Raw genomic sequence first — 25589 nt, 5'->3', positions numbered from 1 at the left:
CTTATTTCGTGGATCTTGTTTTGGCTTACTTTTCATTTTGGTGGCAACACAGAGAATAAATCTCCAGACATCTACCAAGATGAAGGCGTGTTGGTTATCGGGCTCAGCGGTCCTTTTGCTACATAGAATCGGGAGAAAATCTGGGGTTTGGCTTCTCAAGCACATTTTCAACTCACAGTCCTGTGTGAGCCCTAACTTGGCACCCATTTATACAGGAAAATGCCACTACTAATCCCCACATCTCTGATGGTTGTATAAACTTAGGTCAGCTTGTTTCCTGACTGTCCCTACTGCCAACTTGAATCTGAGCTCTCTTGGGTCTGCTTCAGGTGGCTCGTCTCCTTCCCACCTGCTTTTAAGCTTCCCAAATTATATTGCTAATGTCTCCTCTCCTCTTCACTTAGTCCTTAATTAATTTATGCCTGAAAAAACCCCTTTACTGTAACTAAAATAGCGTCTTGAAGGGCAATTGAGGTCAATGCATGTGTTGAATCCACCATCTTTACTCAAAAGTCTATTAACCTTACTTCATACTGGTGAGGTAACTGAGGTACCAGGTGATGGGAAATAATTGGTTGAAGTTCATAAAACCAGTACGAAATAAGATCAGAAAATGAACTCGGGAGTGCCTGATTTTTAACTCCAACCCTTTTCACCAAAGCACACTACCTTTCCAGGTTAACACAGGGCTTCTTCCATGAGCTGTCGTGGTTAGATGCGTCCACTTTGAAACCAGTACCAGGATAAACAGCATTAGACCTTGAAGATTCAGGTGACTATCACCACGCTCATTCCATACCCTGTCCTGAATGCCCCTGCACTTTTGCTCCATGCTCTCCCCCCCAAACCCAGGCTCAGACCTCTACTCTTAATTTGAAAGGGTTCCTAGACAGGGAAGGAAATGGAATAGGTCACAGTGGGGCCCTGTCGCTTGTCTGCCCAAGAACATGACTGTTAACTGTAACCTTTCCCAATGATCAAAATACTGTGGGAGATCGAAGAAGCCCCTTCTCAGAAAAACACTGAGGTTGTTTTATAACAAAGAAAACAGGAAGACTTTTAGTGCTCATTCGTCAAAAGTCATTGCTTTCACCTGATGAGCAACCCCAGCCAATGTATCCCACATAGCCCTGAGAAGAGGGCACAGACCCTAGAATCACATGGGCTGGGTTCTACCCCAGATTTGTCACCTACTTCTTCTATGAACTTCGGGCAAGTTACTTAGTTCCTAAGCCTTGGTTTTCTCATCATTTTATGATAAGATAAAATGATGAGAAAACATTCAACCCAGACTTGTGACCAGTTTAAATGAGATACTGTGTGTTAAGCATGAAGCGTATTATCTGGTCTGGCGCCAGCGGGGTGAACAGCACAGGTATCCTGTGTGGTGTTCCTGGGACTAGAGCCCCCAGAAGCTAGCACCCTTGGCTCCCAGCCCCACATAAAATCCTCAAGGGTCACTAGCAGGTGGCCTCAAAGTTTCCAGGGTTGCTCCCAACCATTCAAGTCTTCCAAACAATGTGTACTGGGGACAGAAACTTTGGTTATGTAAAAGTTTAAAAGAGTAAAATGATGTAAGTTACTTTAAGAATACCGGAGATAAATGATCTATTTATATTTTTATGGTGAAGACATAAATAGAAAAAAACACAGCACCCAAAGAAATGTTCCTTAAAATATATGTACAGCATGGATGAGAGATATATGCACAGAACAAACAGATGCTAACTATATACCTTTTCACATCAGCCATAACTCTGCAAGACTCATTAATTCAAGGAGATCTAGCAGGAACTTTTATAATTACAAAAATTAACCCTCTGACAAATTGGGACAAGGGGTGCTGGGTGATTTTTTTTAAAGACTACTGACCCACAGACATTATGAATATATAGGATAATGTTGTTTTATATAGCATTTTTTCATTCAGAAACTCTTTACTGAGTGCCTACCAAGATCCAGGCATCATCTGGGCTCTGGAAATTGAGCGTGAGCAATACAGACAGAATCCTTATTTCCATGGAGTATGTTTGCTAGTGCAGAGACAGACACTAAACATGCTAATAAATAATATTTTTGGTAAGGCATGGTGGCTCACACCTGTAATCCCAGCACTTGGGAGGCAGAGGGAGGAGGATTGCTACAGGCCAGGAGATTGAGACCAACCTGGACAACATAGCAAGACTCTGCATCTAAAAAAAAATTGTATTTTAAAGTTAGCTGGGCATGGCGGTACCTGCTTATAATCCCAGCTACTCGGGAGGTTGAAGCATGAGGATTGCTTGAGCCCAGGAGTTTGAGATTATAGTGAGCTATGATCATATCACTGTACTCTAGCCTGAGAGACAGAGTGAGATCCTGTTTCTATTTTTTTTTGAGACTCTGTTTCTAAATAGTAATAATAATAATAATAATATTTTTTGATAACTGAAAATTATAGAGGACTTGAATAATATATTTCAAATAAAAGAGAGTTAGGTGAAAAATAAATCAGCCTTTGGATTTAAATTCTTTGAAGGGGAAAGAGAAAGAGAGAGGGGAAAAAAGGAGAGAGAGCAAAAGAGAAAAAAAGAAAGCATCTTGAAGGAGGTAAAGGGGCTCTAGGGCTATAAGATAGGAAACAAGGAAAGACACTCACCCAGAGACCCTGGATCCAGACATCCTGGTTTCCTCAATGGGTCAGAGCTACAGGGAGAGGGAGGCCACTTCTGGGCCCTATTCAGGGCACAAAGAACTGAACATAAAGCACTCCAGGTAGGGAGAGAAACAAACTGCCTCAGAGGAGTCTGACGGGGGCAGACGTAACCTGGAGAGGTGGGGGAGAGGCTTGTGTTCTTGCCAGCAAGTGAGAGCAGGGACTGAGGGCTCCACTTCAGAAACCAAATATCAGGGCATAGCATTTAAGTTGGGCGAATTTACTCCCATTCAGGGTGCATATCTTCATTGAAGAGAAATTCTCTGAAACTATCTTAGGTCTTGTAGATTGTGTATAAACCAAACAACAGTATATTTGCTTATGATGAGAAATGTAACTGCATTTGAGGTCAGAAGGCAGAGGGCCTGGCACTTAACATGTATTAAGTTACCTATTGCTTACAACCATCTAAATGCAGCAGAAACTATCATCACCGTCATTTTACAGATCAGGAAATCCAGACACAGATTAAATTAACAGCAAGTGAGTGCAAAGCTCAATGAAATCCAGGCAGTTTGGGTCCAGATTTCATGCTCTGAAATAGCCATTAAGGTACATGCCAACTGTAGGAGATGAGAACAGGATAGAATCTAGAAGGTGGTTCGGGTCACTGGGTTCATGGATGTTAAAGCACAAGTTTACATTTCACTTGCATTGAATCCTGAGCCTTTCTCCATTGTCATGCTTTATTTTAAACCTGGTTCTGTTCTGCTGAATTCAAGGTGTGATTCATGGAGTATATGAAGAATAAACTTCTCCCACCTTCTGTATATAGAAAACAGTGATTTGAGTGAGTTTGATAGAATAAGCCATATATTTTCCAGGATGACAAGGAAATTACAAGTGATCGATCAATGGCCAGAACTTTTTAGATAACTCTTACCAATACCTGTGCAGGAAATGCACCTCCCAGGTCCGGGCTGGTGAATGCGTGCGTGCTCTGCCTTCCCTAGCTTCTCATGCTAATTTCCATTTTATTCTGAGGTCATGATTGATCAGGTTAAATTCCAATTTTAGTTCCATGTCTTCCTTTCCATCTTCTCAATCTAGTTTTTGGACCAAGGCAGTCAACAAACACATTTTGATTATCTGCTGTGTGCCAAACACTACGCTAAGGGGACAAAGATGACTAAGACATCAGTCCCTACCAGCGAGGGAGGGAGGCAGGAGGCAGGAAAAGGCATGCAGGTTTAAAGTCAGCCTCATGACTTGAAAGCACATGAAAATAAAGAACCTCCCTGGCAAAGTGTGGCTAGCAACGGCAAATGACTCTACCCTTACTGTTGATGAGCAATTCAGCCAACAAAAGAAAACCAAAAGTACATTTGTTTTTCATTCTTCTGCTCAGACTAGTCAGGACTGATAACAAGCAAAGGAGACATGGAGGGGTTCTCACCTCCCTGGATACTCTCTCCAGAAAATCTTTACAAGGAGCCAGGAAAAACAAAATACAGTTGGCCATCCATATTAGTGGGTTCCACATCCATGGATTCGACCAACCATGGATTAAAAACATGGGGAAAAAAATGGATAATGGGGTCTGTACTGAACATGCATTATTCCCTAAACAATACAGTGTAACAACTTTTTACATAGCATTTATATGTCTTTGGTATTATAAGTAATCTAGAGATGATTTAAAGTATTGGGGAAGATATGCATAGATTATATGCAAATGGTATGCCATTTTATATTGAGGACTTGAGCATCTGTGGATTTTGGTATCTGGGGGGGGTCTTAGAACCAATATTCTCATGGACAGATTCATAATCCAAACTCCTATTAGCTGTTCTTTTTAAAACCCCTCCTCTTTTCTTGAGCAGAAGGGCCATGAATCTGAGAATGTGAGGTACACACCGCAGCTGGCAGTGCAGGAGTGAACCACAAGACCAAGTGATCTCACTCCCCACCACACAGAGGGAAGGGGGACCACAGAGATTAAGCGACTTGTCCAAGGTCACACAGCTGGTTAGCAGCAGGGCCATCACAGCCGCAGACGTTCTTCTCTGAGATAAATCTCATTGCAATATTGCAACTTGGATATCATGGGCAGCATTATCTAAATGCAGTGGCCTCACTCTAAAGGCAGTGAGAGGCCATGGGGTTAAGAATGTCACTAAGAAGTCCTAATTAAGGACACACAGTAACCCTAAGCAAACCTCTCCATTCTCACCTCACATCTCCCTGCTGCTCCCTTTCTGTCCTCTCAGTTCTGGCCTCTTATTCTACTAGAAAAATCATTATCATCACCCCAATCTGCCAAAGTATAACAGACTTATGCTGAAAAATAACCATTTAATCTTGGTAAGAGGCTGGCCTCCTGGCACCATCCTAGTTTCTACCTTCATTAAGCTGCGAGTAAAAACATGTGAAAATGCCTCCCTGTTTGAAGGCAGTGTGAGACCACCATTCGCCACGTGGAACTAAAAATGGTAGAGCTGAAATGCTCTTTGTTGGGATGCATGGCTCATTTATCCTACAGCCTCCAGAAACATATGAGGCCCATGCAATTAATTTTAATATTTCACCCATGCCAAGTTGTGGAAACTCCAGGTCAATTGCACGCAGCCCACTGTGCCAGACGACACATTTGCCAAGACAAAGGCAGAATTCATCTGGACCCGAGCCCCCCCCCCCAACCCGAGTTCTTACGGCAGGCCCCCTTAGATCTGACAGCCTCCACATGCACCAGCTTTATTTCTGCTGCAGTTCACACATACAGAGGAAGTTTCAAAGGATGGGGAAGCAGGAAAACGGCTACGTGGCCCTGAATAAAAGGCGTATCTGCTCTTCTGCTTGCATTCTCATCACTCCTAAATGCATCTGTAAAACCCAGCCTGACTGAGTGTGGGGACAAAGGAGCCTGGCACTCATCCCTTGTCCCTTAGGGTTTGTTAATCTCTTTACACTCTCTTCCAAGGTAATATTCAAATCAACCACACAGCTCAATTTACTTTGCTTGTGACTCTAATTGAATAAATCTAAAATAACAACAGACGCACTGGCCCAGAGCCTTGGCCAAATTCCTTCCTAGACACTTCAAGCACATTCTGGCTGTTTTAATTTTGCTTGCAAGCAGGTAAATGCACTCTTGTCCAGTTCCTAATTTTACACTGGAGGCAGAATGCTGTCATTCGCTGTTTCCAGGGTGGCTAATACTGATGGGAGGAAGCTTTGCAGGAGAAATAATCTAAGAAGGGCTTAAGCATCCCTGAAAGTGGGAAGATATTCTTATCCAAGTTGGTTAGTCGGCCTTTAAGATGTTCAAGAGGGTACTATTCTATGCTTACATATCACTTCTTCAGAATCATAAGGACTGAGTTGACTGTGGGAGTTTGTTTAGTCTATTTTCCAGGTTGTGTTTGGCTGAGTCCTCAATGATCCCGAGTGTGTAGCTATTCCCATTTGTAAACATAAGCAGAGAACGACTGCTCTAACAAGCCTGTCACTCATTCTACTTTCTCTCATCCTTTTGCAGAGGGTAAGACTTTTAAAAACTGCATCATTCCCTACTAGGAGGAGGAGTGCAGGCCTTCGGAACATGGTGAGAGGAGCAGCAGCAGATGACACCAAGGTTACAACAGGTAGGCCAAACCCTGGCGTGGACAACCTTTTTTCAGGGATGGGGGGTACATTATCTAGCAAGTGTTTTCAAGGGAATCATGCAGCTAAAGATGCCCAGTGAGTTTTGAAGGTCACATGAGTTGATCTGGTGGTATTCTTTTCAGCTGTTTGAAGATAAGGATTAAAAGGAACCAACACACACAATTGATGCCTCTCTGAGATAGGAAGGAACATGCCAAGGCTGGCTGTGTGGAGATGCCATTGTGTGTGTGGGGGGTCCTTTGTCTTAATGACAAATGAAGACAACCATGTCTCTGGGGTGGTGTCCCACGGTAGGATGGTTGTCACAATGAGAATATCTGTCTCTCGCTGTGTGGGTGTGTTCATCTCACTTCCAGCCAACACTCTCAGGAGTTTGGAAACTCTTTCTCATGGGTACCAGCAAACTCCGTGCAAGCACCCCAGGCTAAGGACCTCTTGCTCCAATGCAGAGACCAAGTGTTCTTCACCTTCTCAATAATCCTGTATACCCTTAACCCTAGCCTAGTTTTTCTTCCATGGGCAGAATTATACCAAGTTTTGTATTCCCTCTTCCCCTGTGTCTCATGTTGGATTCTAGAGCCCAGGTCCATCTACTGCTTAGGCTGATAGATTGTGGGCTCCTGACCACTGGGAAACCTGGTGAGAAGGTGTAGGATCCGTGGCCCAAACCCACCTAGGGTACACAGCACCTTTAAATCCTAGATCACACTTTCATGAGAACCAACCAGGCTCCCTATCTTTGTGCATTGGGGGCATGCAGTAAGTCACCTTAACACCAATAATACCGTGTTTCCCCGAAAATAAGACCTACCCAAAAAACAAGCCCTAGCAGGATTTCTATGCATTTGTTAAATATAAGCCCTACTCCAATAACAAGACCTAGTAATGGGCGTGGCTATGCAGCATATCTACATAGCCACGCCAGGCATTTCGGCGCGGAGAGGAAGACATCCCCTGAAAATAAGCCCTAGTGTGTCTTCTTGAGAAAAAATAAATATAAGACAGTCTCATTTTCAGGGAAACATGGTACCACCAGTAATGCCCCAGACAGGGAGGAAATGTTTCCTGAGTGACTGAACCAATGTGGACCTCGCTGCCTGCAGCAAGCCTCATGCTGATTAAACACCCCACAGCCAGTGCGTTTTGGCTCCTATTTGAGCATCTTCCTCCTTATATTCATCTTATGCCCTTCTGATCTCACATCTTGTTCCTAATCACGGTGCAGAGTGAAACACGTGTAAGGTAATCACTCCTCACCGTGCTGGGGCAGAGCTCATTGATTAGAAATCATTTTCAGAGGGAAGACTATAACAAGGAGTTTTGACCAATGCTGGATTATTATTTCAGTTCTTTGTCTCATCCACGTTCATTTGCTCCCTCCTCCTAAAAGAAAATTTTTATGTGTGAAGACAGATCATGAGGGAGTTAAGAGAATTTTTTTAGAACAAAAATCTATTTAAGCTCAAGAAAATATTTAATTAAAAATAAGTTACTAATCAAGCTTTTCCCTGAAGCTCATGCCCTGAGCCCTTAATGTGATTTTCTTCAATCTCCTCTCTCCATGATGTGCTGTGCTCATGTCCAGATGCGGTGTGCAGCACGTCCAGACCTGCCCATAGCTGGACTGCACACTCCTCGTCAAGCTGTCGAGTGCGGGGGTAACAGGACTCAGAGGGATCTTCTAAGACACAAAATGGGCCTTGGAGGGTTTGCTAAATCCAGTGAGTTTACTCACAGGTCCTGTCCTTCTGTGCCTACACCTATGAATAGAACGAATTCCTAAAATGATAAGCTCTCACGTAGCACAAAGCATTTCAAACATGCCCTTCTTTTAAGCTGTGTATAGCTGTGCAAATTATTCTCTTATCTAGTTCTGGAGAGCAGGCATTCAAGGTCTGTGACCGAAGCTAGGGTGAGATGCACAGAAGAAGTTCAATTTTCTTTTGACATTTTAAAAAAATCATCTTCCATCCTTCTTCCTGAGGTGCTAGGTTAGAGCCCATGTGCTGTGGCAAAGACAGGATATGCCATGATGTCAAGTCTCAATTACTGCTATAGCTGGGGAAAGAATAACTTACGACATTTCAAAAGGTTTTGAAATTGAGGATTTTTTTTTCAAAGTAGCAGTTTTACCTTGGAGTAAGCTATCATTGGTCCTTAATCCAAATAATCAGAAAGCTTAAACATAGACATTAACTTCAAAAAAAAGTCGTATCAGGGATTTACAGTATTCAGAAGAGCACTTCCCATGGAGTATCCCGGATCAATACAGCTCAAGTGTAAGTCCATCATTCTATATTTATAGTGCTCTATTGTAATAAAGTTATTCCCCCCAAGATGATAAGCTACAGGTGTCTAACATACGTATTATGTATATGAATACATACAAATACATATATTACACGAATACGTAAACACATATGCACAGAAAGACACATAAATATACATAGTGTGGTATCAGTGTAAGTCCATGGCTAAGGTGATTTTATTCATTCAGTGAACACTAATTGTCCAATCACTGTGAGAAGCAGCAAGGATAATAATCTGTTGATCAATAGATTTGCTACTGAAAGATGTAAATGATGGTGCCCCAGGATGAGGCTGCAGAGGAGATGTTCCGGCCAGATTTATTTGAAAGGGGCAGTGCAAAGATGGGCAGTGCAAAGATGGCATCTGGGTGCCGGAGCAGTCAGAGGCCCCTTTTATACAGGGACACAGGGAATTTGCAGATTTCACAGCTTGCCTGGAAAGTTAGGGTCTTTTGGTGTAAACATCTGGGGAATGGGGCTAGCCAGATCCTTTGTATCTTTGTCTTAGGAGGAGAGCAGGAGGGGAAAGTGTTCATGTGTGGCTGTCCCCCAACACTGACTTCCAAGGTGTTTATTGTCTAGGGCAGGGGTCCTCAAACTTTTTAAACAGGGGGCCATTTCACTGTCCCTCAGACCATTGGAGGGCCAGACTGTGGGCCCTGGGACAAGTCAGCTGCTAAGCAGGACAGGCAGCGGCGGCAAAAATACCTGGTGTGCTGGATAAATGTCCTAGGTGGGCTGCATGTGGCCCACGGGCTGTAGTTTGAGGATGCCTGGTCTAGTGGGAGAGACATAGAAACAGTAAGTGTCAAAACAGTTAGTGGCTTTGGATGGACCTATATCATGTCGGTACAGTGAACACTAAGGTTGAATGACTCCCTTGGGGGGCAGCTACATTATGAAAGGTTTTCTAAAGAAAGTAGCCTTGAGTTGCATCTTGAAAGTCTTTGTCCAGTGGCCTGTATATGAGATCTTTGACACCTGGTTACCTTTGAAACCCCATGCTTGGTTTGTGTGGCAACTCACAGATAACCTTTTGGGTAAGCAGGCATTTTCCATATCAGTTCATCGGGCTAATAGCAATCCTGAGTTTCATTACTTGCACTTGGCATCTAGCAAATACACCCCGGGAAGGTGCTTTGCTTAGAACTGTTGACACATGAAATACAACGGGCAGCTCAGTGCACAGAGCGGACAGTCAACAAAGAAGTTGTTGAACGAATCAGTTGGAATACCCGATCCCCATGACTGTGAAGAATACCAAGGAAATGACAGTGTTTTGAAAATAAGGACAGTCATCCAAAATGGCTGCTTATTATTGTCACAGCACTTCCCCTCCCAAGGAGCAGTCTTGGGGACTTTATCCTGAGATTATGGCTGTTAGCATAATAGTTACATGAGCAGACTACCAGGGATCCTCAACCTATGGTCCGTGGGCCACATGTGGCCCGCCGAGGACATTTATCTGGCCCACCAGGTGTTTTTGCCGCCACTGCCTGTCCTGTTTAGCAGCCAACTTGTCCTGGGCCCGTAGTCTGGCCTTCCAACGGTCTGAGGGACAGTGAACTGGCCCCCTGTTTAAAAAGTTTGAGGACCCCTGGGCTCCGCTTTGGTCTGTCATACCCACTTGGAAGAAACAGAATTCAGGTGCTTCAACTAAGAGATGTAGGGGAGTGGCCAACTCTAGATTTAGCTTGGTTGTTCAGCAGGATACGAAGTAAAGTCAAATCTGCCACCATCTCCATTACATCTTGCCCGCATTACTTAACAGCTGTGAGATGACAGCCTGGGTCCTCCCGCTGTACAGCATATAACACAGTACTTCATATAGAACAGTACTCAACAACATGTGCAGGGGTTAGGGGAGTGCACGCCTTAGATGATTAAAGGAAAAAGATACCTGAAAGACACATACGCTGGAAAAAGTTAAAACATTATCTTGGTGATACAACCTTTAAAACATTAGTCTAGTAATGGAGCAGGTAAGACAAAATGGAGCCTGGATTAAAAAAAAAAAGAATTATTCAGAAACCCATCAGATGAGATGAGAATTCATTAAAGAAACAACTTATCTCGAGGGAATTATGGGGTATGATGCTCTGAAGTGAGGGGAGAGAAGCAGGTGACTCTTCCAAGGCCTCCAGGTTCTGGCCTTAAGCGCAGGACCTGAGAACTGCCTATATACACTTCCACATAGTGGCACTGGCCCTTCTTCAGCAGTAAATGATGACTGGTTCTGGAAGCAGGACCTTGCTGGGCAATCAGCAAAGCATTGCAAAGGCCATACTAACACCTTTTCAAGGCCCTGCCCTTTAAGAGCCCTCATTTGGCACTGTTCTTGGCAGTCCAATTTTTAAATAAAGAGCCAAATGAGGATTAAACAACAGGATAAGGTATGTCTGGTCCTCCAGTTTACAACAGAAAATGGTCTTTTTCAAGCACCACAGAGTGTCCCACAGGGCATTTATGCAAAGGACCCAATGAGGAACACATTCCTCTACTTGAGCAAGAGAAACTGACTTCTTATTCCTGAAAATCCCCAGAGATATTCTGAATGTATCTGACACCATTCCCAGATGAGCATACATCTTTAAGAGTTCTTTAAGTGCAGGGTGTAAACATAACATTTCCTATGCAAATTTAAAATCATCACTGAGAACAATACGGCTTCTGGTTAAGTGGTAACTCCCAAGGCAGGACAAAGAGTACAAAGATAGGGCAATTGGGCACTGGCACTGGGAATAGCTGGCCACCAAAAGGCTGAAGAAACACATGTTAAATTGAAAAATCCCCTCATTTTGCTTTAAAAACACATGTCTGTTTAAGCACTTTGTCTCATTCTGGACATCCAATCCTGCATTTAAGGCAGTGTTATTACAGCAGTGGCTCAGAGAGGCTGTGACTTGGAGAGCTGGGTTTAGAATACAGGTGTCCTGCAGTCTATCAATCCATTGGATCAGGGATTGATGTCCAAGGTGGGGGTGAAAGCATCAATCAATTTTGTCTTGCATGCATTTTAGAGAAATATCTTTAAGATTCAATATTATCTTTCAGTGGACAGGCTACAAAAGCTACTCACCAATTATGAGGGTTGTTATGGGAAGCCTTGGAGGGCCTGCCACCCTCATGGCCCCTGTATAAATCACCATGCTTGGGGCATATGATCCTATCACCAGGAATTTGAATGAACCAAGGATGAGTGCTGATCATTCAGCCATGAATGGCCTGAGCTCTGCCTAGCTCTATCCTAGTGGTGATGCTCTGTTTAGACCAATCAGATTCTCTCTCCTGAGGAGACTGGACATGCCACAAACAGAAAGAGTGGTCAGGAGCAATACAATCCATTGGGGAGGTACTGCCAGGTACCCAGGCAGCACCCTGGTTGAGTCTGAGCAGGAGTCATGGTGACAAGTCTCATGGAGTGCCGGTCAGGTACCTTTTTCTGATAGAAGTTTGTCCTCTACAAAGAGAGCTCTGGGGTGGTTTTGTCTCCTTAACAGCCTATATGTCCTGTCATTAAGCCTTCAGTAGCTGAAGCATCTCTTTTCATAGTAATTTAAAGGAATCAACTACGTTATTATCTCAAAATACTGCAGCAGTTGATAGGCTCAGGCAGTACAACTTCTCTACATAAGGCAAGGCATGCCCAGGCAGAGGCCACTGTTTGTGGAGGCTCTCCTTGCTTTCACCCCACCTTGGACATTAGACTGACACTGAAATCAAGAGCTGTCCATAAAGATTTGTGGAGGGGATTATTTCAGGCTGTGTCCCCTCAAATTCTGTGCTGAAGCCCTAACCCCTAGGATCTCAGAATGTGGTTGTGTTGTGGGATAGTATGGTCACTAAGCAAAGATGTTACTAAAGTAGGCCCTGATCCAATATGACTGGTGCCCTTAAAAGAAGGAGGTAAGAACACAAGTGCACACAGAGGGAGGACCATGTGAGGACATAGGGAGAGATGGCCATCTTCAAGCCAAGGAGAAAGGCCTTGGGAGAAACCAACTCTGCCCATACCTTGATCTCAGACGCGTACCCTCCACAACTGTGTGGAAACATACTTCTGTTGCCTAAGCCATGTAATCTGTGGTTTTGTTATGTAGCTTTGGCAAACTAATACAGAAGCCTTCAAGTTGGGTCTCTATAAAGATCCAAAATAGGCCTGCAAATGATTAAACCAATATGCTGGAAGGAACACAGAAATTTGGTAAGAACGTGGTCCTGGATTCAGATTGCTGAGGTGGATACTGGCTCTGTCACTTACAGCTGTGATCCCCAACCTCTAGACCATGGACTGTACTGGTCCACAGCCTCTTACAAACCTGGACGCAGAGCATCACTGCTTGAGATCTGCCCACTTTCCCATCCTCACCATTCCCCCAGGCTCTGCCCATGGAAAAGTTGTCTTCCATGAAACTGGTTCTTTGTGCCAAAAAGGTTCTGATCCATGGCCTATTAGGAATTGCTGTACATATTAAGAGGTGAGCAGTGGGGTGGTGGGGGAGGGAGTATATGTACATGTATATGTATATGCACATGCATATGTATATACACATATACACATAATACTATGTGTATATACATACTATGTGTATGTATGTATACATATATTTGTATACACACACATATACACATATGCATTTTATAGAGATATATATATATATGATATTTGTTCACAATTCCTGGCTCACTGCACAAAATGGCTGCCAGGGCTCATTGCTTTGGACTGGGCAGGTGGAGCAGTTCCTAAAAAGGTGGGAACCACTGGGAACCGGCTAGACATTCCAGTTTTTTTTGGTTGGGGCCGAGTTTGAACCTGCCACCTCTGGTATATGGGGCCGGTGCCCTACTCCTTTGAGCCACAGGCACCACCCCTGGCTCGATAGTCCAAATGGCAATTGGTGACCAGTAGACTGGCAGGCCTTATCTGCGAAAGCCCAGGGTTCTGTCATCAAAGATCTCAACCTCACTAACATATGGATAACATTCTTCACAGAGGTTTTTTTACTTAGTCTTCCTTATAAATTGCCCATATTCTCAGTTACACTTAGTGTTATAATCAAACAATTTCATAGATGATTTTAAATTTTGGAATGTTCATTTGATATCTCCAGAAAGAAAAGCTGATGGGGAAAAACACAAAACAAAATAAAACATTCATCTCTAAAACCTTACCCCAAAAGAAATACAACTGCTTTTTTCGGAAACTGGTAGAGTAATGCTATTTTAAAACAGATGTCTAGTAGCTGATGTGTTTTGGAAATTATTTTACCACAACATAGGTTTTTAAATGCTAATAGATGATGACAAAATAGTGTCATCTCCTAAAAAATGACTGATGTTCCTTTATTTCATGAACGCAGGCAGCAACCGCTTGGCATTCACCTACATCATCAAATCAGCTGCTCACTGAATTCCAAACCAGAAGACAAGGTGCCAGGTACCTTCTGCAGGCTCCTCTGAGATTCAGACGGAATCAAAAGGGAAAAACAAAGACTCAGGGCCTGACAGGCTGGGTGCCTCTCCAACAGCTGGCTGCACATTCCATCCTGTCACTTCCTACGTGGAGCTTCTTTCCCATTTCCTTTACCTTACTTCCCCCTCAGCAATACACATGCTATTCACATCTGATGGCACTTACTGTTCTTAGAAAAAGAAACCGTTCGGTGAGGCGGCTCACACTTGTAGCCCAGTTACTAGGGAGGCTGGGATAGGAGGATCACTTGAGCCTGGGAGTTGGAGTCCAAGCCTATACAAAATAGCAAAACCCCTAGTCTCTTAAAAAATAAAAGAAGAAAAAAGTATATTGTAATCCTTTCCTTAAAGTGAACAAAAATTTTCTTTCTCAGATATTAAAACCCACCATAGGTTTATTCCTTTGTCATATCCTCAACCTACATTCTTCTTCTTCCCTCTTTCTATCCAAAACAATCAGACCTTGAGAAAGCAACTTTATTGTTTGGAATAAATTATCATTGGCAATTGATTCTGAGTATGAGCTTAACTACAGTAAATATGGAACACAGTTTGCTAATTAGAAGCTTTGTTGTTCTTGGTTTATATTTAAAAACAATTAGGTCCTTCCAGAAGAAACTCACCACTAGGGTATTATCACCACCACCACCAATAGTAGTTAACACTTACTGCATACTTATTATGTGCCAGACACTGCAAACCACTTTTTAAGGTAGGTTCTCAGGTAAACCCACTTTAAAGATAAAGAAACTGAGCCTTAGAGAGGTAAAGCAACTTGCTCAAAGTCCCACGGCCAACAACTGACAAATCCGGAACTTGAACTCCAGGAGGCCTCCCAGGTCTATGCTATAGACACCACTCTACGAAAGTTTACAGTCCTGAGCAATGACGTGTTCCAGTCCATCGAGGACACATCAAGAAATAAGACAGAATAAGACAAAACTGTTAGTGTAGCCACTGCAAAAATCATGGTACAATCTCAGTAACTTCATCCATCTGACCATGGAAGGTTCCCTGGGTCAAGGCGCACACTGAGCCTCTGCTTTCTGGTTACATCTATACTGTAGCCTTCAAAAGAGGGACCAGGGGATTGCCATCTGGGCCACCCAGGTCTGAAATGAGACTAGGGGCTCTCTTTTGGTAAGAACAAGAACCTAGGTAAACCACACCACAGATGACCTGCTTCATATTTCACTTATATTTAAAGTATTTCTAAGAAAACAGAGCAAAATAACTGGTTTCATGTATTTTGTAACAGATTAACTTATTATAAATTATTCATCTTCTAAATGGTATCAGTAAAGTTGGCTATTTAGAAAAATAAAAGTTTGGGCCAGGTATGGTAGCTTGCGCCTGTATTAGCACTCTGGAAGGCCAAAGAGGGTGGATTGCTTGAGCTCAGGAGTTTGAGACTAGCCTGAGCAAAAGCAAGACCCTATCTCTGCTAAAAATAGAAAAACTGAGGCAAGAATATCACCGAGCCCAAGAGCTGGAGGCTACTGTGAGCTATGATGCCATAGCACTCCAACTAGGGTGATGCTTAAGACTTTGTCTCAAAAAAAAAAAAGAGAGAGATGAAGAGAAAAATAAAATTTGATTCTCTTATTTCACAATACTATAATACATTCCAAATCAAACTAGAAAAAAATTAACAAATTACTTAAAAAATGTAAATAAATATTTATAAGGGCATGATCTTTTGACGGATAAGGACTTTTTACATGTAAAAGCAATAGAAGAAATCAATGAAAAAATGTTAGATATGACAATACAAAACAATATAAAATAACTTTATGCCCCAAACACCATAATAAATAATAACAAGGCAAGTAATAACCTCAAAAAATTTGTAACAAATATGAGGAAAAATGGACAAGTATTGTGAGTAGATAATCATTTTGTAGTAATGGATAGGAGATGATTTATAGTTGATAAAACTAACAGAAAAAAGTGGGCAAAAATATTTGAACAATAAAGAAAGGAATACAAATGACTGACAAATACATGGAAAGATTCTATTTCACTAGTTATAAAAGAAGTCATGATAAATCGATGCAAATAATATTTCCATGTCAAACAACATTAAAATATTAAAATAGTATGTGACAACTACTAAGAATTCTTTTAGTATATATGCATACTTATTAATCCTACACATTTAGGAAAAGACTAGAAAAAGGATACACAATTTATCTCTGGTGACCGGGTAGCCCAAACGTGTAGCCCCAATTACTTGGGAGGCCAAGGTGGGGGAATCATTTGAGCCTAGGAGTTTGAGTCCAGCTTGGGCAACATAGTGAGATTCCTGTCTCTAAAAAAAAGAATCAAATTATCTCTGGGTGGTAGAATTATGGGGAGTTTAAATTTTAGAACTTACGCTTTTCTAAAATAAAAATCCATTACTTCCAATAACAAAATCCAATATTTTCAGTATATAAGAGACAAAGGAAGGAAAGAAAAGAGGGAGAAAAAAAGAGAAGGAGAGAGCGAGGGAGAGAGGAGGGGAAGGAAAGAAAGAGAACAAAAATCTTCACCTTCGAAAGGTTAAGAGCAAATAAAAAGTTTCGAGTGATAAGGGTTTACTGTTCAGAATATATAAAGAACTCTTATAGTTCAACAAAAAGAGACAACTGGATTGAAAAGCGGACAAAGGTCCTGAATAGATATTTCTCCAAAGAAGATACATAAATGGCCAAAAAGCACATGAAAAGCAGCTCACATCATTTAGTCAGTAGGGAAATGCAAATTAAAACCACTATGAGGTTAACCAGTTTGTTGAAAATATTTCAAATTGTATATAAAACCAGCACACTGTGCCCATGACTGTATTAATGTACACAGCTATGATTCAATAGAAAATGAAAATAAATAAAAATTAAAAAAAAACCAAAAATAAAACCATAAAATAGATAATCAAAAACTGATAGTCTAAATGAAAAATAATATTTAAAAGGGCAGTGCCTGTGGCTCAAAGGGGTAGGGCGCCGGCCCCATAAACCGGAGGTGGCGGGTTCAAACCCAGCCCCCAGTAAAAAAGAAAAAATTTAAAAGGTGGCAAGTAAAAATTCTTTATAAAAGCTATTAAAACTACTTCTGTCTATAAAAAAAAAAAAACCCACTATGAGATACTACATCACACTCATTAGGATAGCAAGAAAGACAGCAAGGGAGGGAGGGACATGAGCAGGAAGGAAGAGGGAGGGAGGAAGGAGGGAATGGCTTAATGGGTATGGGGACCAAAATGTTTGACTAGATAGTTGTGGCTGTGGTACAACACTGTGACTGAACTAAATACCACTAATTGCTCACTTGAAAATGGTGAATTTTATGTAATGTGATTTTCATCTTATTTTTAAAAAAGAAATAAAACAACAACAAAAGTTTGCAGTGGCCATTCTATAGTGAGGGCCTGAATGGAGAACAATGTCAAACAGATTCGTGGCACACCCTGAACCTGGGACTCTGCATTCAGAGGAGAAAGGCAGCAGAGTAAGCCCTACCTGTGAAGACGCTCTCCTCCTGACATCTGCTAGCAACTGTTTGCATGGATTCTTCCATAAAATACACTCACTTGATATTTTAACAGGTATAGTTTCTTTGTTTTTATTGGGGAGGTGGGGGAAGAAACTGGTTTTTAAAACATAATGCAAAGGCCCAACTGACGAAGTTTTGAAATTATCGTCTAACTTTAATTGTCATATTTACTGTTAAAAAAGAACTATAAAAACCATCATTTAACTAAAATTATTAGCCACTCAGGGAAGCATACCAACAGACCACAATAGATACTTTTCACAGTTGCTTAAAAGTGTGTCGGAACAGTTGAATGTAATTTTAGTTAAACAAATTTGCAATTATGAGCATAATAACTGCTTTGCCATTTTTATATTAGCGCATCAGCTAGGCGAAAAACAATCCTTATATTGCAATATGCATTGAAACTTCAGCAAAAACATTATTTAAAGCGCAATTACAATGTATAACAGATAAATCTAGTCACGTGTTATAGGTCCAGCTTCAGACCTCCACTTGGTATAGCCATTGACAAAGGAAGCTGCCTACAGGACAAAGTGGAACCCAAGATCATAAGGTTGCCAGGCATGGAAACAGGCCTCCACACAGAAGGATGCAGGGAACAGGCACTGCCTGGGGGCGAACTAAAATTTCTATGAGGCATGTGTTTCTTGAGAAGCACTTGAAATAGCTCTGCTTTGAAGGTGAGAGGGACCTTGAATTTGGGTTTTCTATTAACTATTAGGATTTTTCCATCTTGAATATCTGTATTGATCTCCTTTACTTAAAGTATGCTAAGAATAGCTTCCATTCAGACTAGACTTCTCAAGAATTTGATCTGTTTAATATTGCCAGATATATTCCTGTATCAGACATGATATAACATTATTTGGGATTCATATTTAAATAGATTCTCCTGCAGGAGGAATCCCAATACTAAGATGTTCAATGCACAAGTATTCATTGATTCAATCTGGGTTATAAAAAAAATTCTAAATATAATCGACTCGTCTCTGTTTTTTCTGCAATATGTCCCTCACACCTTTCTTTCCTAGCTTTATTTCACTCATCTTGAGGATCTGTTTTTGGATTGAGAGGTGAGTGGAGGTCAGGTCTAATTTCAAAATCCTATATGGTTAGTGCATTCTGGTTGCCAAGGACTCGATCTTTGGAGGAGTGACTGAGTGAACAGGTGAATAGCTTTCTCTTGCACACAAACCTGAAAGTAAGTATATACAACTTTAAGGACATTCCCCCTTCCCCATGTGCCATTTGAGGAAATGCTGATGAAAGCATCCTTCGAATCCCATTCATATTTTCAGGTCTTAATTTGCATGCTGCTATATCTTTTCTTAAGTCAGATACACTGGCTCTACTTGATGAAGTGAATTTAATGAGGCTGTCTTAAGTGGGCCACCCCAGCGCTGGGAAACTCTGATCTCTGATCATTATATCTGCATAATTTTTCCTTCTCAGGGCCTCTAAGAGAGCTTTCAGCTGTCTTAGTCTGTCCTTAAATGAGCTATACTCGGAAGGAAAATAAAAACAGGTAAATGACAGCAAAGTGAAACCTCCCTACACTTAACCATTCCAAATGCCTCTTACCAGACAAGAAGCAGCTCCAGTTTCCAGCGTCAGGACATTTTGTTTGCTCCATGAGACTTCAGCCCTTTGTATAAACCCATTAAATCAAGTATTCTCTAATTAATTATTAACTTTTGTGGAATACATAGTAAAAGCAAAGGCACAACAGTGGGGAAATGTGAGGAAATATGATAGTACAAAGTATTTTCTCTCGCTGAACTACTGAAGACTTCTAATTGTTAAACCCAGGCAGCCTGGGGCTGTTCACTCTCCAGTCTCACTCGCTCCTGTAAGACACCCCGTCCTGTGGCTTTCTGGTCTCTTGGCAGCCACTGCTCCCGGACCTGCACCTCCCGGCATCCTTCTTAGTTCCTCACTCGCTCTCTCCACCATCCTCACACCTTGTTGTTCCCGGGGTTCTTTCTTCCTCTCACTCCTCCCTGTCCCCACATAAACTGGGCATCTCGGTCACGTCTGGAGCTCCAAATGCCAAGCACAGTCTCCATTCCAATCTTTGCCTCTCGCTGCTCCTGAGCCCTCAGGGCAACATTCCCCTGTGTCCTGCCTCAAATTCAGGAAGTCCAAAAGTAATCAAATAATCCCCCCCCCCCAACTATGAAATCCCTATCTCAATTTTAACACCACCCTCTTGAGCACCCAAGTCAAGACTCTGGGAGTTATTTGCTTCCTTCACCTCCATGATCTCAGCGCTGAATGGACCCACCTTTTAACTCCAAAATATCTTTTCTACCAGTCAGCTTCATCCCACAAGGCCCCTGGCACTGTCTTAGCTCAGACTCATCTCCTCTTAGACATAAAATATGCCTCAACCTCTTTCCCAACTTTCAACCTCACCCTGGGCCACCATGGCCTCCACAGGGAAGACAGATAATCATTTAAAAACTGCAAGTGGTTGTACGAGTTCAGTGAATTTCCACATTTTCTACCAAATAAACAGCCATCTTTAGAAGAGAATACAGTCCCTCTGAACTCCCCACGGCCATTTCCCCACTCTTCCATGCCCCCTGCCAGTCATGCTCTCACCTCTTTGTCTCTGCACATGCAGCTCCTTTTCCATTTCAAAGTCCTATTTGCTTTCAGAAATAGGAGCCATAATCTGTAAACATTTCTTGAATATTTATAGCAAAGTAAGGTGCTATGTCTGTTTGAGATCATGGTGGTGGATTTCTCATTTAAGACATTTTTTCCACAATGGATTGCAAATATCTGTCTCCTATCAGACTGTGAGCTTCTTGAGCATAAACGCTTATTTTCCTACCTTCCTTCCTTCCTCCCTCCTTCCTTCCTTCTTTCCTTCCTTCCTTTGTCCCCTTCTGCTGCTATGATGTCAGTCTAGCTCACAGCAACCTCAGAACTCCTGGGTTCAGGTGATCCTCCTGCCTCAGCCTCCCCAGCAGCTGGGACTACAGGTGCCTGCCACAACTCCTAGCAAACATGCACTCAGTTTTCAAAAATCATTTTTCTCTGTGTTGACCACAAATATCACAGACAACACAGGCTCAGGCATGGTGCACATTCAGTGCCTGTTCTCTGGAGTGGATGAATCACAATCTGGCACAGCACTGATCTTAGCGATTCTAGCTGCAAGGAAAGGAGCCATTTTTAATTCACACTGAAGAGCATCAGGCACCTGTGGGCCAACCTCAGCCTCGCCCCAGGGGTGCGCCTGAGTGCTCCCACAAGGCAGCCGATCACTTCCGCCCTCTTTCAGTGCCAAAGTCTGCAATTATGTCTGTCTTAGAACTCATCTGATCTCAAGTGATGGAAACTCACATCAAACCAGATTAAACAACATCAGCTTGTAGAAACTGAGGAAGGACTAGATGACTGAGCCCTGGGAAGGGCAGGGTGCATCTGAGCCCCAGAACACAGGGACCAGGGACTGAGACACACCACACTGCCTCTCAACTCTCAGCACTGCTCATCTGTTCCCTCCTCTGTCTCTGCACACCACCATCTCCCATGATGGAAGACACAGCCAGAGATGGCTCCTAGGTACTCACAGCCTCAGCCACTTAATCCAAGCTGTCTTTGGTTTTTCATCCAAACATTACAGGGAGGAGGACTTAGCAGGGTGCCCGTCCTTGGATTGAGGAACTGGGTCTAACGTGTGGATCCCCACCTATCAGCATGGAGTCTTCCCCGTTAGACACTCATGTGGGTAAAGAAGCTGCTTTGAGAAAAGGATGCTGGCAGGGCAGTCCAGGTGAGGGCTCCACTATTGCTATTACTCTAATCAGGATGGCTTAGGTACACAGTGGTGTGGAAACCCCACATTTAAGAGACACAAAGTTTCTCTGCCTTCCCTGTGCACACAGACAAGCTTTGTTCTTCCTTTCACACTACCTTCCCTCAAAACTTCTCCTTGTTCCTCAGCTGCGACTACACACACAAACATATTGCAACTTCACTCCTTCACTTTATATCCAACCCTGTGATTTCCTTCCTTCCAATTAGAAGAGGGTTTCCCAGGTAACCATGAGTAATTTGGATATTTCCTAGATTTTTCTGCTCCTGGAAACTCTGAGTTTTACACTGTACTTTGTATAGGATATGACCAACCTTGTTATAAGCACTTTTCTTTTTTTCCTTTCTATTCTTTTCTGTGTCTGAGCATTTGGCCTGAGCCAAATTATTTTTAAACCAGCAGTTTACTCGGTACCCAACTTCCTGCCTATTCAAGTTCTGTTTCTAAGAAGTATTCCTCACTGCACTGTTTCTCGCTTTTAAGAAATCATCATGATCAATAATAAAAGTTCTGATTACTCAACTGGAAAATATCGCTGATTGAGGTAAGTTCTTGGCCGGTGTAGCAAGTTAGGTCATTTACATCCTGAGGGGTAAAAAATGATACAATATATGATGTTGCTACAATTTCTTTCTCTTTATCACTCATTCATCCAAAATGTATACTGATTACTTACTATGCTCTATATCCCAAATATAGTAGGAAGCAGAAAACTAAAGACCCAGGGAGGGCATAGTGGTTCACGCCTGTAATCCTAGCACTTTGGGAGGCCCAGGAGGGTGGATTGCCTGAGCTCAGGAGTTCAAGACCAGTCTGAGCAAGAGCAAGACTCCCGTCTCTACTAAAAATAGAAAAACTAGCCGAGCATTGTGGCAGTAGTTCCAGCTACTTGGGAGGCTGAGGCAAGAGGACTGCTTGAGCCTAAGAGTTTGAGGTTGCTGTAAGCTATGACATCATGGCATTTTACTACAGGTGACAGCGTGGGACTCTGTCTCAAAACAAAACAAAAAACTAAAGACCTAGTACTTGATAAAAATTCACAGTGTAATGATGAAAAGATATATTAATAAAATGCAATGTGGTGATCCCTATAATAGCGAGTCCATCATCACTGCTGAAATTAAAAAACTGCATGCCATGTGCATTTCTTGATAGATGATCTGCTAGGAGAAGTTACCATACTTAATGAATAAGCATTTTCTAGTAAAAATCTAGTAAAATCTTATTCTAGTAAAAATCTATGTGACTATCTAGACAACAGCTGTCCAGCCTCGTTCAAACATTTTACCTGTTTAATTTTCACTACTAGTTTCTTCTCTCCTCATCTTGTCATTTTCCTTCGGGGGAAGTGAAGACAAGGAAAAGGAGCCCTATCTGTCAAACACAGAATCCAAAAGCTACTGTGGGGTGTTCTCTTATTCCTCAGAAATACTACACTAAGAAGGCTTATCTTGTAAAATATAATCATGTACCACATAACAATGCTTCGGTCAACAACAGACTGCACATGCGACAGTGGTCCCCTAAGATTATAATGGAGCTGAAGGATTCGAATCTCCCAATGACATCAAAATGTCATGGCATGACACATTACAACTATTTGTGGTGACGCTGGTGTAAACAAACCCACTGTGCTGCCAGTAGTATAGTAGTATAGTACATGCTACGATTACATGTGTTGGAATACACGTGCTGCCAGTTGTATGGTAGTATAGTACATGCTATGATTACATGTGCTGGAATACACGGATACTTACAATTGTGTTATAGTTACCTACAGTATTTGCTGCAGTAACATGCTGTGCAGATCTGTAGCCTAAAAGCCAGGGGCCAGAGGAGGGGTTGGGAATCTTTTCATGTTGGAAGACCTCAATAATTTAGTTGTAATCAAATAAGCCTGTTTTCAGGAAACTTTAAGTAGTTATTTAAAAAGTATGTTATTTTGTAAAAATCTAATTTTTAAGTCAACTAACATTTTAATGACTTTGCTGCATCTGCTTTTTGGCGGAGAGCATTTGAATATTCGGTTGCAGCACAGAGGTCCATGGTTTCAGCTGATCCTCTAGATGGGTGCCAGTCATTTGTGACCGTAAGGGAGTTTTCATTTGGGGCAGGTAGGAGAATGAAGACATGCAATAATAAGTGACTGCGAAGCAAGAAAGCACTGTCCGGGCATGTTGCTGAAGAACATTTTCCCATATTTTAGTTGGATCTTTCTTAGCATCAAACAATGACTTTAAAATGTCATCTACTGAGGGCTCAATCAATTCATCTGTAGTTCTTTAGGTGCTTTGGTGATAGCAGCTAGGTAAGGCTAAACTGCTAATTTGTGTGTGATATCATGATTCTCAAAGTCAATGAAACTTTTATTGTATTCTCCAATTAACAGGTCTATAACAGCTGCATAGTCCTCAAATGATGCACATCTATCATCCTGCACACCAATGACCTTTACTAACCAGGGAAAGTGTTCATTTTGCCTTTTGAAAAAGCTTTCTTAGATTTTTTTTTTTATCACATGTCATATACAGACTTAGTTTTACCTAGCCCAGAAATATTCAAGTAGCTTTGATCTGACATAATAACATGGAAATGCTGCATTCTTATAGAAATCTTTCAAATAATTCACATTGCTGATTCTGTTCTTCATAAAATTATCTATCAGTTCTCACAGAGGTAACATTTTGGCTAACACCTGCCCCTGTGATAGCCAGTGCACTTCAGAATATGACAAACCCACACCACACTGAATACCTCATCATTCACCTTTAGAATGTCACCAAACTGAGGATGCTGTGTTGCATTTTATGAATATATTATAATCAACAATATTTATAATTTGTTGCCAAGTGTCACTTAAAATAGTAGCTTTAGCACAGAGATTTTGCTGATGGAAGATATAATGAAAAGAAATGAGAGCAGCTGGATATGTTGACTTTTTAAAATCTATACAATAAACCTCTCATGTTTTCCTGTCATGGAAGGTGCACCGTCTATACGTACACTCAACACATTTACAAATTCAGTCCAACTTCATGACATTTATCTTCAAAGTTGTTGAAGATATTTATTCCCTGTGTTCTGTTCCCAAAAGTGCCCAAAGTGAGTAACTGTCTGTAGCAAAGAAAATCTATGGTGGCACCTGTGGCTCAAAGGAGTAGGGCGCCAGCCCCATATACCGGAGGAGGCGGGTTCAAACCCAGCCCTGGCCAAAAACTGCAAAAAGAAAAAAAAAAAAAAAAGAAAGAAAGAAAGAAAGAAAGAAAATCTTCTAACAGGAATGAAGTATAAAACCTGCAGTGAGTCAGTAGAATCAGCCGATTCATCCAAAGCAATTAAATAATACATGTTTTCTTTCTGAAGTACTGCATGAAGTTCTGTTAAATTGAAGACTAATTTATGCTACCTATCAGTTATGGTTCTCCTTGAAAAAGGCAGTTGTTTGTATTTTAACACTTATCGGAATCTAGGCATCCTACCGCTTCAAAAATGCATTCTTTCACGATTTCCACATTGCTGAATGGCTCGTCCCCCCCAAGTATATAACCTACTTTGAAAGTTGCTTCAGTGGCATTATTTTCAGGTCTTATTGTTTCTTGAAAGAATGTGTTTGCTTTTGCTTTTCATCTTGTAATTTCTGCGATACAACCTTTCATATCTCTCCCTCTCATTTATAATATTTGTGGTCCTTATGAGAGTTATAATCCTGATGAGCACTGACTTTCTTTAATGTTGATACTGCAGTATCACAAAGCAAGCAAATCATCTTATCTTGAGCAGAAACAATATTGCAATTCCCAATCATCATTAAAAAAATCTGTTTTCTTCCCTCAGTATTCTCTTGGTCTAAACATGATGGACTATTAGGCAGATAGAATCAAGCTGTGCAATTATCCACAAATTCTACTTCTAACAGAAACACAGTATACTATTGTCAAAGGCTGATAATGGACTGGCGTACTGGACCCCCATAAATTCTCACTGACCAGCCTCATATGGTAATGATGCCAGCCAGGCAGGGTGAAGTTAGAGCTAAATTATGAGCATAGCAGCCATCAATTTAGCTCTTATGGCTTACTAATGTTCTAATTGCTCTGGTCAGTCTGGGAGGATTATTTTATTGAAACTTATTTTATTGTTT

General features: G+C 41.7%; 1 protein-coding gene across 2 annotated transcripts in view; it reads right to left on the bottom strand.

The window, feature by feature from the left end:
• FARS2 (phenylalanyl-tRNA synthetase 2, mitochondrial) overlaps positions 1 to 25589 on the bottom strand; it is a 485157-nt gene that overhangs the window by 116660 nt on the left and 342908 nt on the right. The window lies entirely within an intron of this gene.

Source organism: Otolemur garnettii, unplaced genomic scaffold, assembly GCF_000181295.1.
Source record: "Otolemur garnettii isolate 467f Iridium unplaced genomic scaffold, OtoGar3 scaffold00026, whole genome shotgun sequence".
Taxonomy (NCBI): domain Eukaryota; kingdom Metazoa; phylum Chordata; class Mammalia; order Primates; family Galagidae; genus Otolemur; species Otolemur garnettii.
This window is presented reverse-complemented; position numbering and strand designations above follow the sequence as displayed.